The sequence below is a fragment of the Spermophilus citellus genome (genome assembly GCF_964194105.1).
Source record: "Spermophilus citellus genome assembly, chromosome: 7".
Classification (NCBI taxonomy): domain Eukaryota; kingdom Metazoa; phylum Chordata; class Mammalia; order Rodentia; family Sciuridae; genus Spermophilus; species Spermophilus citellus.
This window is the reverse complement of record NC_138188.1, coordinates 38,384,897-38,398,296: the sequence shown is the minus strand read 5'-3', so window position 1 is coordinate 38,398,296 and position 13,400 is coordinate 38,384,897. Positions and strand designations below refer to the sequence as shown.

General features: G+C 40.4%; 1 protein-coding gene across 11 annotated transcripts in view; it reads right to left on the bottom strand.

Moving 5' to 3' along the window:
• The window catches only part of ZBTB38 (zinc finger and BTB domain containing 38), a 106,914-nt gene that overhangs the window by 45,508 nt on the left and 48,006 nt on the right, over positions 1-13,400 (bottom strand). For 3 of the 11 annotated variants that reach the window (XR_014023061.1, XM_081302108.1, XM_081302111.1), the window contains 2 exons: positions 10,365-10,430; positions 9,423-9,873 (listed from right to left, as the gene is read on the bottom strand). The exons of 5 other annotated variants lie outside the window; for them this stretch is intronic. The gene's annotated coding sequence lies outside the window, so the exon portion shown is untranslated. The remainder of the gene's footprint in view (positions 1-9,422; positions 9,874-10,364; positions 10,431-13,400) is intronic. 3 more of the 11 variants (XR_014023062.1, XM_081302109.1, XM_081302107.1) reach the window with 2 other exon arrangements.

Sequence of the window (13,400 nt, the reverse complement as noted above, 5' to 3'; positions counted from 1 at the left end):
TGGGCTAATCATTGCAGGTGGGAATGCCAGATTGGCAACATATTCCAAGGAAGCAAAAAATTAGGATTTTTATGTAAGTTCTATGAAATGTCAACTACTAAAAAAAGGAAGAAGCCTCAATCTGATCAAGCCTCCAGGTGTAGCTACCAGTTTACAGGTAATCTCTAAGACTGAAACTGCACTAAGGGATGCATTCATTTAATTTCTGGTTGGGGGAAACTCTAAGGTCAGAGCGTTTTCTCAACATTTTTTTTTTCTTTTAAAATAGCAATAGTAAGAATAAAAGGAAGAGAGGGAAACCTGTAGATCAAATGGAATTTGAGAGAATATCAGTTGCACTGTATGGACCTTATTTGGAATTGTGCCTTGAACTAACAAATTGTTTTGTTTTGGTACCAGAGATCAAACCCAGCGGTACTCAACCACTTAGCCACATCCCTCGACTGTTTTATTTTTTTATTTTGAGACAGGGTCTCGATAAATTGCTAAGGTTGGCTTTGAACTCGCAGTCCTCCTGCCTCAGCCTCCTGAGCTACTGAGATTACAGGTGTGCACAATCATGCCTGGCCTTTTTTTTTTTTTTTTTAATTACCTAATTAGACAAGTTCAAATGCTGACTATGACAGGTAATGTTATTAAGAAATTATTGTTTCTTGTTGGTATGATATGATAGTGTTATTTTTCTTTTTAAAAAATATTTTTTCTAGTTATTGATGGACTTTTATTTTATTTATTTGTATGTGGTGCTGAGGATCAAACCCAGTGCCTCATACATGCTAGGCAAGTGCTCTACCACTGAGCTACAACTTTATCCCTGTTGTTCTTCTTTTTGAGTAATCCATATTTTTAAATGTATTTTTAGTAGTCTACATTAAAAGAAATAATTTAGAAATATTTTCAACTCAAAGAAGAATTGCAAGAATAGTGCAAAAATCTCCTGTGTACCTTCAACCTATATCTTTTCTTTCCTTTTTTCCCTTTGAAAGCTGCAGACATCATTCCCTTTTACCCCCAAAGTATCTTTCCTAAGAAAAGAAGTTTTCTCTCAGAACCTGTATCTTTAACTGAATTGTTTAGAGATTGAATGAGATGAGGTCTGGGATTTGTTTGGGGGGGGGTCATTAAACTAGTTTTTCTGCTTCTGTGTATGTTTAAGATTTTCATAGTGAAGTTTTGAAAAATTATATTCATGAAAGACTTTAAAATGATATGAAAGGACTGACACTATGATATTAGGAGGATAGGAATTTGTCTACAAAACATTGTCTCAACAAACAAAACAGTCACCTTGCCCAGATAAAAGACTGCCAAAATGTGAACTTGACAGTAGGTGGATGTTATTTTTATAATAAGGAAAACAGGTATATATGGAAAATTTTTTAAAAAAATAAGAAAAAAAGGATAAAACTAAAAATTTAGAAAACAAAAAACCCTGGAAACTAATTAAATTAAAATATTTTTACAAGTCAAACAAAACACGTATGCAGGCTGTATCTGGCCAATGGATTCCCAGAGCAGCAAATTTTGATTTTAAAAATGGTTCTGCAAGGGGCTGGGGATGTGGCTCAAGCGGTAACGAGCTTGCCTGGCATGCGCGGGGCGCTGGGTTCGATCCTCAGCCACATAAAATAAAAATAAAGGTGTTGTGTCCACCAAAAATTGAAAAATAAATATTAAAATATTTTTAAAAAATGGGTCTGCAAACTACAGCCCTCAGGTCAAATCCAGCCTGCCACTTATTTTTGTATGGTCCACAAGCTACGAATGGTTTTTACATTGTTAAATAATTAGGAAAAAAAATCAAAGGAAGACTATTATATTACATAAAATTTATATTATATTACATAAAATTTGTATTTTATAAAATTCAAATTTTAACTTCCACAAGTGAATTATTATAGAGACACAGCCACAGTCCTATTATTTTATGAATATTATATATTATTATATTTTGAAACTCATCAATACAAACTTTGTGGACATTTACTTTCTCTTATATAAATACACATTCAATATCCTCAATTTGCCGTAACACCTTAAATAAAATTTATGAGAGTCCACTGATTTAGAATGAACTACTACTCTGGACCCCAACAGACCAAAACTCTAATGGAGTCACTCATGCTAAAGCTTCACATCACTTAATTGGAATTAAGCTGTTTATCTGACCTTCTGAGAAATCAGAAGACAAATCCCCAAACAGGCCAGTTTTAGCGGCATGATAAGGAAGTCCCCTCTGCTTTAATCCTTATAAGGAAAATAACCTGAAGTAACCCTGCGTGAACCAATCCGCTTTTTGTTTTATGCTGTTTCCTTGTTCCTGCTCAAGCTACTTATAAACCCCGATTTTTCTGCCAGGCCTGACAGTGCGCCTTTCTCTTTTTTATAGATGGGGTGCTGCCTGGTTCACGAATTGCTAGTAAAAGTCAATCCAATCTTTAAACTTAATTTGTTGAAATTGTTCCTCTTGACACTGCAAGGCCTAAAATATTCACTATCTGACCCTTAACGGAGCAAGTCTGACAGTCCCTGGTAAGGGACTGGGCTTCCCCTGTGACCCAAGAGCAGCTTGGTTTAGCGGAAAGAGCACAGAACTGGGAGTGAAGCCCTTAACTCTCCAGAGGACCTGGGGGGCAGGGGGGGAAACTTCTCTGGCTACAGTCTCCTCAATGAGAGAACAAAAGGGGTCTAACTGAAATTCGTGGTTTGAATTCCCCAAAGAGCTGGGCAAGGAGTACAGGGACAATGGCAACACTAAGTGCTACTGTGCCACCAGGCCTGACCTCCCTGGAGATCAGAGTCCCCATGGACACCAGGACCAGGATTTGCATAGGCTCCTGCTGAGCAAGCAAGCAAGAAGGCAGCTTTGGGGGCTCCCGAAGCACCTCACTGTGCCTGCCGTGGGCAACGTGACTGTGAGAAAAAAGAATTCCTCAAATTTGTAGCTTATGGCAGGTGGGTTTGGGTAGATCTTCGATCTGTGCTTTGTAGAAGACCAAAAGCGTGCGTAAAAGGGCTGCTCAATTCAAGTTCAATTTTTTTTTTTTTAATATTTTTTTAAAGAGAGAGTGAGAGAGGGGAGAGAGAGAGAGAGAGAGAGAGAGAGAGAGAGAGAGAGAGAGAATTTTTTTAATATTTATTTTTTATAGTTCTCGGCGGACACAACATCCTTGTTGGTATGTGGTGCTGAGGATCGAACCCGGGCCGCACGCATCCCAGGCGAGCACGCTACCGCTTGAGCCACATCCCCAGCCCCTCAAGTTCAATTCAGATCTAGCAGAGCAACAGGGGGTGGGGGCACTGGTATTCTCAGCAGGCAGAACAGGAACCCGGGCATAGGCCTGGAAACTTAGACTCCAGGATAAATCACCTTTAGGGGCATCAATCGGCAAGCCCTGCACACAGGCAGTGTGGGACACTTAAGCAACAAGGTCAACATTATGACGAAACCAGACAGAACATCACAGTACCCGGTCTCTACAGTCTCTACACAGCCTGGCAGCCTGCACTCGGGGCTCTTCCAAACCTTCTTTTCCTGTCCTCTGCTTTCACCCGCATCACCAGCTTCAGGGTGCTGCAAAGCAGCCACTCCTTTTTGCTATCCCTTTGTTCCTTCTTTCTTAGCTCCTGCGCCCCCACCTGCCCCCTTGCTGCCCTCTCCAGCCTATGCCGGTTCCCCATTTTGCTTCCCAGAGGAGCACCCCATTCTCTTCCACGTGGTTTCCCCAACACCATGTGCGCGTTAGAGAATCTTTCTCTACTAAACGTCCTCCTTTTTCCTTCCTTAGCTCAAGACACAAGGAAAAAAAAAAGTGTGTGTGGGGGGGATTACAAGGGCACTGCCCTTCTGGGATTTAACCACATTCTCAGCTGGTGGCTTTTGTTTTCTCGTCTCACTGGCTTGTAAGGCCCTCGGGGCAGGCGCTGTGCGTCATGCTCAGCACTGGGGAAGATGGGCAGCACTGTGAGGCCTTAATTAGAGCAAGGCCTCAGACCGGGAAGGAGACTTTAGTATGCAAAAGGAAAAGAAATTTCAAAATATCTATTTGGCAGCCACAGGGTAAAGAAGAAGGTGGTTTTATTATGAAAGCCTCCATTACCTTTCTCTCAAACACAGAATGAATATTTATAGTGGTGTTTGAAAAACAAAACAGGACCAGAAAACAAACTCCCTCTGATGACCAAATATACTGAGTCTGCACTCAAGATCTGGTCTCGAACTCTGAGCAGAAATAGCTGCAGGAGCAAGGAAGCCATTAAAGGAAAAGATGCAAAATAGTTGCAAGATCGAAAGAGTCATTTTTCGTTCAAGGAGCTGTTTGGGCCATGGCAGTGGCACCCTGGGATCACCTAAAAACGACAAGGGATTTGGCAACGGGTCCCTGAGTTACCTGCTCCCCAGAAAGCCTACTTCCTTCTGCAGGACAGTCAGCTGGGAGAACCCCACCCCCACCCTGCTTGTCAGCTGGGGAAGGTAAAAAGCAAAAGCATCTTGCCTGCATCACAAATTCAAATTTCTGCATTCAGGGGCTTCTCAACTTAACATCTGCTCATGAATGCAAAAGTGGCAGCCGTTATTGAGGTCACCTGGCAATGCAGGCAGACCAGCTTGGAGAAGGGCAGCCAGACATACGGTGGCTTATTAGGAGCCAAGGCATCTTGAGAAAGTGGTGAGAACAAAACACAGGTCCAAGTGAAGAACTGTCCTTGTCTTGGGCTGATCTGCCCCCAATTGAAGACTAGACTTCAGGGAATAGTAACAAAGACCACCAAGAAAACTGCATCCTATTCATTTCTTTCTGCAACAGGGAGGACACACAATTGTGACTGTCCACATCATGCCCTAGCCTTGTGTGGGAACCTGGATGGACTCCCATAGGCAACATGTCAATATTCCATTCTACTTAGATTATAGTAGTGTCTGTCACATAGTAGATGTTCAACAAATACCCCAAGAAATGAACCAAATGGTTGAGGTCCTCTCCCCTGTTGATAAGCAGCAAGGTTCTACTACAAAGGACTAGAAGAAGCTTATCTGCATGTAGTGGGATGATTCTCAAAACCAAATGAAGTACAAGGAGACAGGCAGGCCATCTCCACCATGCTAAGCAAAGTCTGCTAAATTATAAACCAATTCCAGAAGTGCTTCTGGAATATCCAGAAGGCTCTGAAGACACCTTATGGTTTGTAACTGGTAGAACAAACCCATCCCTTGTTCTCTGACCTTTGTTAGCTGACCAACTTAAAAGGCATGAAAGAGTATTGGTTCTGAAGAATGTTCTTACCAGGGGCTGGAGTCATGGCTCAGTGGTGGAGTGCTTGCCTGGCATGTTGGGGGCCCTGAGTTCGACCCCTGGCACTGCACATAAATAAATAAAAGGTCTCACTTTCTAAAGGCTTCACCACCTCCCAATGACATCACAAGCTGGGACCAAGCTTTTAACACATGAGTCTTTAGAGACCTTCACGATTAAAACTGTGGTATTTCAAATGTTTTTTTTTTTTTTTTAAAGATCCATTGACAACTAAAAAGTATTAAAAAAAAAAAAAAAGGAATGTTCTCAGCATTGTTTGCTGTGTGGAATAGAGAAAAATCACGCTAAGGAATAAGGTCTTAAAACAAAACAAAACACCCACAGGCAAAGAGGTCTGCCGAGCTGGAGAATTTTGGTGAAACCTGAAATAAATCTCTCTGGTGGGGGGCACTCTAGGATAGAGAGAGCTTCTTGGTAAGATGGGACAGACCCTTCTGCCATTTTGCCTTTTAAGACAATTCAATGGCTATCTTCATGCTTTGTTGTGAGTTTAAATTCTGGAGCTCTTATGTAAAACAAAGCAAGAAGTTTCCCAGAATTTTTCTTGTTCCAGAGAGGCCTTTCTTGGGTTGGCATAGAATCTGTGCCAGGATTTCATCACTACCCCGGCCTGCAAGGTCCTGAGTTTCATGGTACCTTCACCTTCGCAGGCATTTTCAGGGTAGTGACTGGGTCAGAGGCAATGACCTCACTGGCACCAACCTCTAGGAGTTTGTCAAAAACCAGCGCCTGGGCCACTCTCCCACTGAGGGAGAGCTTACCTAAGTAAGGCTCAGTCGTGCAGTGGTCAGACCTGGCTTTGAGAGAGCCGCAGGTACACAAAGAAAGAAGAGTCTGAGGCTTTGAGCTTCAGTCCTCCTCTGCTGGTGAGGCCCCATCAAACCTCCACCTGGTGGGCTCCTCGCACCAGGCAGCTCTCTGCTCAAGTGCTCCCGCCCCAGGGAGACTTTCTCTGACCCGCCATTCTCCGGTGGCCATCCTCCCTGGAATGGATTGTGTTCATTTTTTAAATTTCTTATTTTATTTTTCGTTTTTGCACTTTTCTTCTTTAATTATTCATTGGCGTATTTATTTTTGCCTACTTCTCCCACCTCCTGTCCTGCCATAGTACAGACAGGCCCATGAGAAGCAGGCTTCTCATGTCTTCTCATGTCTGTCTTGCCCATTGCTATCTCTCTCTGGCTTGTGGAATATGTCTGATATATAGTAGGTGCTCAGTAAATGTGTTAATTGTTTAATTACCAAGAAGGCTGTTTAGAATAGCACTTCTCTTAGAAGGAAGCAGCTGGAATGAGCCACACGTTACCAGAAACCCAGAGGTTAGCATGATTTAGTACCAAAGAGAAAGATGCTGGATCTTTTCCTAGATCTTTCTCACGTATCAAAGCAGTAAAGATACTAAGTCACGGTCTGACTACCAGCCTGTATACGGGGGATCGGTAAAAGTGGCTGAAATAGCTCAACCTCACTGTAGTAGCAAGAGCTGATATCCTGTACTCCCACTGAATCAAAGCTTGGAAAGAAACGTTTCCTATTCTCCAAATGGGGTGAGGGGGGAGAGTTGAGAATTTTACACTACAAAGCATCCAGGCAGAAAACCACACGTTTGCCCATTTCATTTTGGTGACAACAAAGCCGTTGTTTGCACATTCTTCCTGTCCCACCTGCTCTGGCCTGCCCAGTATAAACACCTTAGCCAAGAAGTGTGAATGGGGTTAGCATAGTCTTTCAAACGCCCAGGTTTAAAGGGGTAAGTGCCATCTTCAATCAGCAAGAATCATTTTCTGCTAATCTAGGAAATCCAATAATAATTGTAAATGGGTAAGTTTAGAAAAGCTTTGTGCCTTGTAAATATTTCTGTGAAATATGAAGGCAGAGTATTAGGCGAAACACAACAAAGTAATAAATAATAATTACTCTTCTATTCACTGGTCTATTTATTAGAATAGTCTATTTATTAGAATGGTACAATACACTTCCCAACAGGCTTTATTTGGCTTTCTGGCTCCTCAAATTGTATTTAAAATTCTTTTAGGCACGACCAAGAGCAACCAAAATGAATAATGCCATTAAAAAAGAAATCATTAGGTATGAATATCTACAAGATGATGCAACCATCCCTGAGTTAAAAACAAAAGGATCGACATCTATAAATGTTGAATCTCTCAGGCATTCATTTTATGGTAAAAACAATTACATCGCATCCATCTAATCTTGTAATTAAGATTCAAATGGGTTCAAAATGATTAATTTGTACTGGCCTATCAAAATAGAAGACTTTGTAGTTGTAATCTTCCTGAATAGCAATGGTGTTTTAATTACAAATGCCTGGCTCGCTATTTGCTCAAGAGCAAATGACAATTAGCCGGATCCTGCTGCAACTGTTAATGCTACTGGTACTAAAATAAATGGCAATACTGAATCAGGTTTCTGACATTTCCCTTCAGTTCACGATCTGATGGATACTATATTTGAAATGTACTTAGTCATTTTAAGTCACAGGCAAGAAGGAAAATGGCTTCCAAACAGCTTTAAAAAAAAAAAAAAAAAGGTGTTGCAGGAAGGATATTTCGTGGGAAGCCTAGAGCACGAAATTACTCTGAGATGAATAATGTTCTAATGTAATTGAGCCAGAGACAGATTCCAAGCAAACTACTTTAGTTGGCCTCAAAACAACACAACAACAACAACTACCACCACTCTGGAGCCCACAAGAGGCTTGATTGTACAGATAACGTAGGCAAACTGCTAGAATAAAGCACCTATTTACACAGATGCCCCTGAGTCTCCATGTTCTTCACTGGGAGCAAACCTCCAGAAGGTTCAGGCTGCTAGTCTTCCTCCTAACACACCTACTAAGACGCTTTATAGAAGCTCAACGTGCACTTGCCATTGGAGGGGTAGGTTTGGCTTTGAGTCCTTCACTATTCAGAGCTCAGGGGTCACCAGTGGAGGGATGGGGAAAAACAGGAGCACGAGCATTTTCTGATTCTCAGAATTTCTGAAATATCTTTTGTTTCAGAGGCGCTGGTGAACTCGTGATAATGAAACTACACCTCTGTGCACCAACCTTGACCTGCACTCTGGAGCACAGTACAAAGGAAACCTTAATTTTGAAAGTACTGAGCACAAAGGAGGAAGAAGAAAGCTTGTCACTGTGCAAGCCTTCTCTATATATTTAGAAATATGGTTTAATCTGTAAGGCTTGAAGACCGCATTTTTAAAACGTCTAAAATCAGATCAGGTTCTATATGAGAGGAAACAACTGCACAATGTTCATTAAATATTTGTTTCCTTTAAAAACACATTCTTTTGCATATCTGTTATTGCATTTTTAAATACGCTTTGGTTACCAAGGAAACAGGTTCCGGCCCAGTGTTAATTTGAAACTAAAATATATTTGAGAAGTTAAGCTGAAAGAGCTCATGAAATTATTTTTTTTTTAAATGACAAAATTTGGTTCTTACAGAACCACAACTCCATGGTCTGTAATGAGCCATTGTAGGGGCTCCATTTCACTTAGTGAAGCTCTATTTCTTCTAAGAGGGCCATCTATATTTAATATTTCCCCCATTAAAGACTGTAACCCCTCACCCCCCTAAATGATATGTACATATCTAAATAGTGTATGTGACCTTATATACTATCCCAAATTGGTTTTGGAAGCATATAAGTTTTTATTTTCATCTTTCATATAACACGTTTTAAGACCGCTTCTTAAAATTTTAATATTTTTAATGTTTCTTATTAAGCTTATTTGCGCTCTTTGAAATTATCTCTAAAAACCCTTTTACTTTTAGTTTCAAGCAAAAATGAAGCTGAATCATCAGACTTTTCAAAAAATTCTTTTGTTGTCTAGAGGCGCCACACCTATCATATAGCTGATTTTTTTTTTTAAAAAAAGAATCATCTCACTTTTGTAGCAGAATCATTTGATAAGCTCTACATTTATATAGTATCTGAATAGACAGGCTATCCAGTTTAATATCCTTCCCCCAAAAGACTACAGCTATCTTATTTTTTATTTTAAAAGTCATATTTTAATGCATCTAATGATCTTGCTGCATGGCTCAGAAAAATCTATAAAACATGCAAATTTCAACCTACCTGTATGTGTCACTTAATGCAGTCCTAGCATGACAAGACACTCAGCCATTTTTATGGAAGGCGATGGAGACCAACTGATTTCTCCGTCTTCTTGCTCACAAGTTTTAGATGCAACTGCCACACACACCAAAAAATCATACGCAGAACAGCTTGAATGTGCTGTGATCACGGGAACTGAATTTATCAACAGGAAAACAGGACTGAAAAGAGAAGTTTCTCATCCAGGGTTTCTCTGAGGCTGCAACCAAGGAGGTGATGTGTTGAATTTTTTTTTTCCCCTTGCTCCTCTGAGAGTTCAAAGCTCGGAGCTGACCACTGCAAAGGCCACTGTCACATTTGCTGAAAATCAAACCACTGATACCAGCACTGAAAATACAAATTTGAGAACCCAAGTTGCTTGCACAGGACGGAGTGCATAAGAGTTAAAAATAGCTTCCACCTTGCCTCCTACCTGCATAATAAACATGTAAGTTTCAAGTGTTTAATTTGATACTCACATTAATTAACAATACAACATACATTATTTAAAAGACAGCAAATGCAAGAAGAAAGGGGAGACACCATCTGGTAGCAGAGTTTTGTTGTTGTTGTTTTTGGTTTTAGGGTTTTGTGGGGTTTCTTTAGCTTTGTTTAAAAAGGAAGGTAAAATTGTATTTTGAATGTAATGAAAACATCCAAATGAATAGGAAATGAAAGGTGATGTCGAAATACCTAAGGCTGTAGAGGAAAAAAAAAAAGTCTTCGCTACCAGATGATATGGCACACAGAGCATTTACATACTCACATCTGAAATACTAGGCAACGTGTAATGAATTCTGTACACAGCATGCACACAGCACAAGCCCGGCTAATCCTGCCTGCCATCTTAGGCTCGCAGGAGCAAGATACGCAATGCATGCAGCACACGAGCACCGGGGAAGGAGGAGGCAAGGGACAGCTCACCTTAAATGCAGTATCTGATTAATGTTGTAAGTGACATTGCATATCAGCCTCAGAGTCTTGGTTCAACTGAGTAGGAGGGAACAAAGAAAAATGTCATCAACTGCTGATGCAAGATGAGCCCAATCACTAAACACTGTTTAGCAAACTCCAAATTCTGCAACCAGACAGTAGAAGGCATTTCACACACTTAAGCAGAGCTACTGCACACTGCATGTGTCCTTCTGCCTCTGAGAACCAGTCCTTTTGCTAAGGAAGAAAATAAGCTGGAACGAATACAGTCATATCCTCTTCTTGAAGAAAGCTTTCAATACAGTATGTATCTGGTCCGGGATGCATTTTATAGGCTGTTAATTTCATAGAATTGCTAACAACAAAAACCAAAACTGTTAAGCTATTGCAAAGCACAGGATGATTCTGATAAAGGGTATAGCATTTCTAGATTATTTTTCAAAATCCTAAACGGTGCCGGCAGGCTTGCAGAAGAATGCATGATCAGCTGTCTGTATCCGTTCTATAACCTTTAACCACAAGCAGCGTAAATGTATCCTGCTGAATGTATCTGCAGTACAGAACGGCAGATACCGCTTCAGACAGAATTGTATTGAGATGGGAATGAATTTTCTTAAAATGAGCAGCAGAAAAAAAAATCAGTACAGAAAAATAAATTGATGCTGAGTTCCTTGGGATGTATAGCTGACCATCGTGAACAATAAAAGCTATATTTAGGATATTGACCTAAATAATACTAAGACTTACAGCTGCATACTGTACGTGTTCAGAACATAGAAAATGCAAAATGATTTTTTCCTCCCTCCCCCTTCAAAAGCTAAATTTAAAAGTAACAAGCCATTTATAGGAATACCGAAAGGCTTTAGACGGTACATACTGTAGGAGAAGAAATCGTGTTGTGCTGAGAGGCAATGTTCTTTGTTTTACTTTGAAGCTTATTTTAGCTACGCTTGTACGATGACATTGACATCAGGTCAGGGCCGACGCTGGGTTGCTATCTGTTTTATGAGTGAAATGTTTCCCGAAAATTAAATCTCATCTACTCAAACACCAAATTTCATGTCTTCTTCAATACACCTCCCTACCCCCACTGCTCAAGATTGATGGGACCTAGTTTGGCTGTATGTAATAAATTGGCATCACTTTCTGCAGAGACACCAATACAGAATTGTGAAGAATTAATTTTTTAAATAAAAAAAAAACCTTCGAGAATTCTTATGCACATCCCCTTTCATTGCTTCCTATCAACACATACACACACACACACACACACACACACACTCACACACAAAATTGAAGCTCAAATTGCAATGAAATGTTTAACATGTGGAACAAAAACTATTGAAAGAGCTGCTTATTCAGGATTTTTAAGAAATGCCTAATAAGCAAATACTATTTTGCTACAAAACCAGTGTCACCATGTCCCCAAAGAGGAAAACAGCGTAGCTTGCTAGAAAAATTTTCTCCAGATTGTGCCGGCAGGTAAAAAACAAAACAAAACAGAAAAAGCATTTCATTTACCATGCTATATAAAACAAGCAGTCATTTATTTTAAGGAAACAGAACATGTTCTTTTCCACTCTGTTTCTTTAGTTACAAAGAAGCCATACCCACCCCCACCCTTAGAACCTGGATATAAGCCAACATTTTTATAAAATGCTATGAAATGGATTTTGAATATGGAATATTTACATTTTTTGTCTTCTTATCTCCCCCAAAGTCATTAATTGCCTATTGCATCACTGCATATACTAATGTTAATTAATTTTAACACGTGCAAAAAATGAATTGGTATTTTCTGAGGTTGCTCATTTTCCAGCGTCTCTCTCTTCTGTAAGAAATGGCTGAAAATAATCAGGTGAACCAAACATTCAAGTTCCCCAGAATTTCTTAAAGGAGAGAGGGCATTTGGACATCTCAACATAGGTACTAGGTTTCACAACTGGATCTTTTGTTTCTAGCTCACTTCCTATCTCCTTCCCCAGAACAGAAGTGATTTTTAGCTGAATGAGTGGAAAGTACCCTGCCCACCTCTAGCCCTTATGCTTTAGTCTCTGAGTTGGGTTGTTCCCGTGGTAGGTCATACCTGAGCTACAGCAAGTCCTCTTCTCCTTGGAGCCCATCTCTCTCACAACTACTCCAGAAATAAATGTGGCTCTAACAAACACAGTAGCTCCTGATCTAACACCAATGGTGGAGCCATCTTCCCCACCCCCACATCATAGCTCTATGAGCTCTGGCTAACAGTGACAGCGACAGAAAATTAGAATGGAGTGTCCTTAGGCCAATTCCTCCTTTACCATGGGGGCCAAGAATTCAGAGAGACTATCACACTGAGTTACAAGCCACGGGTTTCATAGAAGGCCATCTATAAAGCAGGGTCTTTTGAGTGGGTTTGGAGGAGGTTGGCAATCATCTAGGTATTTGCCACTCAGTATCGGTTGAGAGAGTCTCCATTAAGGACATTTGAAAGCTAGACCTTCATGTTAAACATTCACAGATTATTATTCTTATGTAGGCTAAATATTCACAATTATGGAATCTGACCACATTGAACTAAGTTGCTGCTTCCTCTGTTTGGGATAATAAATGACAGTGACAATGACAGTAATCCATATCAAGCTCCCTGGAGATGGGTGTATGGTGTTATGTCCTTTTATAGGGAAGGGTGGTCTGGTCTCCTACTGGCACTTATAAAGTAGATGCCAGGGCAAGCCATTTCCAAACCTCCCGTGGGGTTCCCTATCTCTCCTTGGTCAAAACGAGCTGAAAAGCCATACATTGGTTTATTTTGTGATGTTCCAAAACGCTCAACCAGCACATCTGGTATGTTTGCCAAACCTGCTAGGGTTAAACAAACATGTACTATGGCTGAAAATATTCAGAGGGACGAGCTTGCTTAGGCAGATATTCTCGACTAGTAAATCCTGTTTTGTACTTAAAAAAAAATGCTCACACCTAAATTACTTCAGCTTTGTCATGATTACAAGTGGCAAAGATATGCATTCGCTTATGATTTTTAAAAAT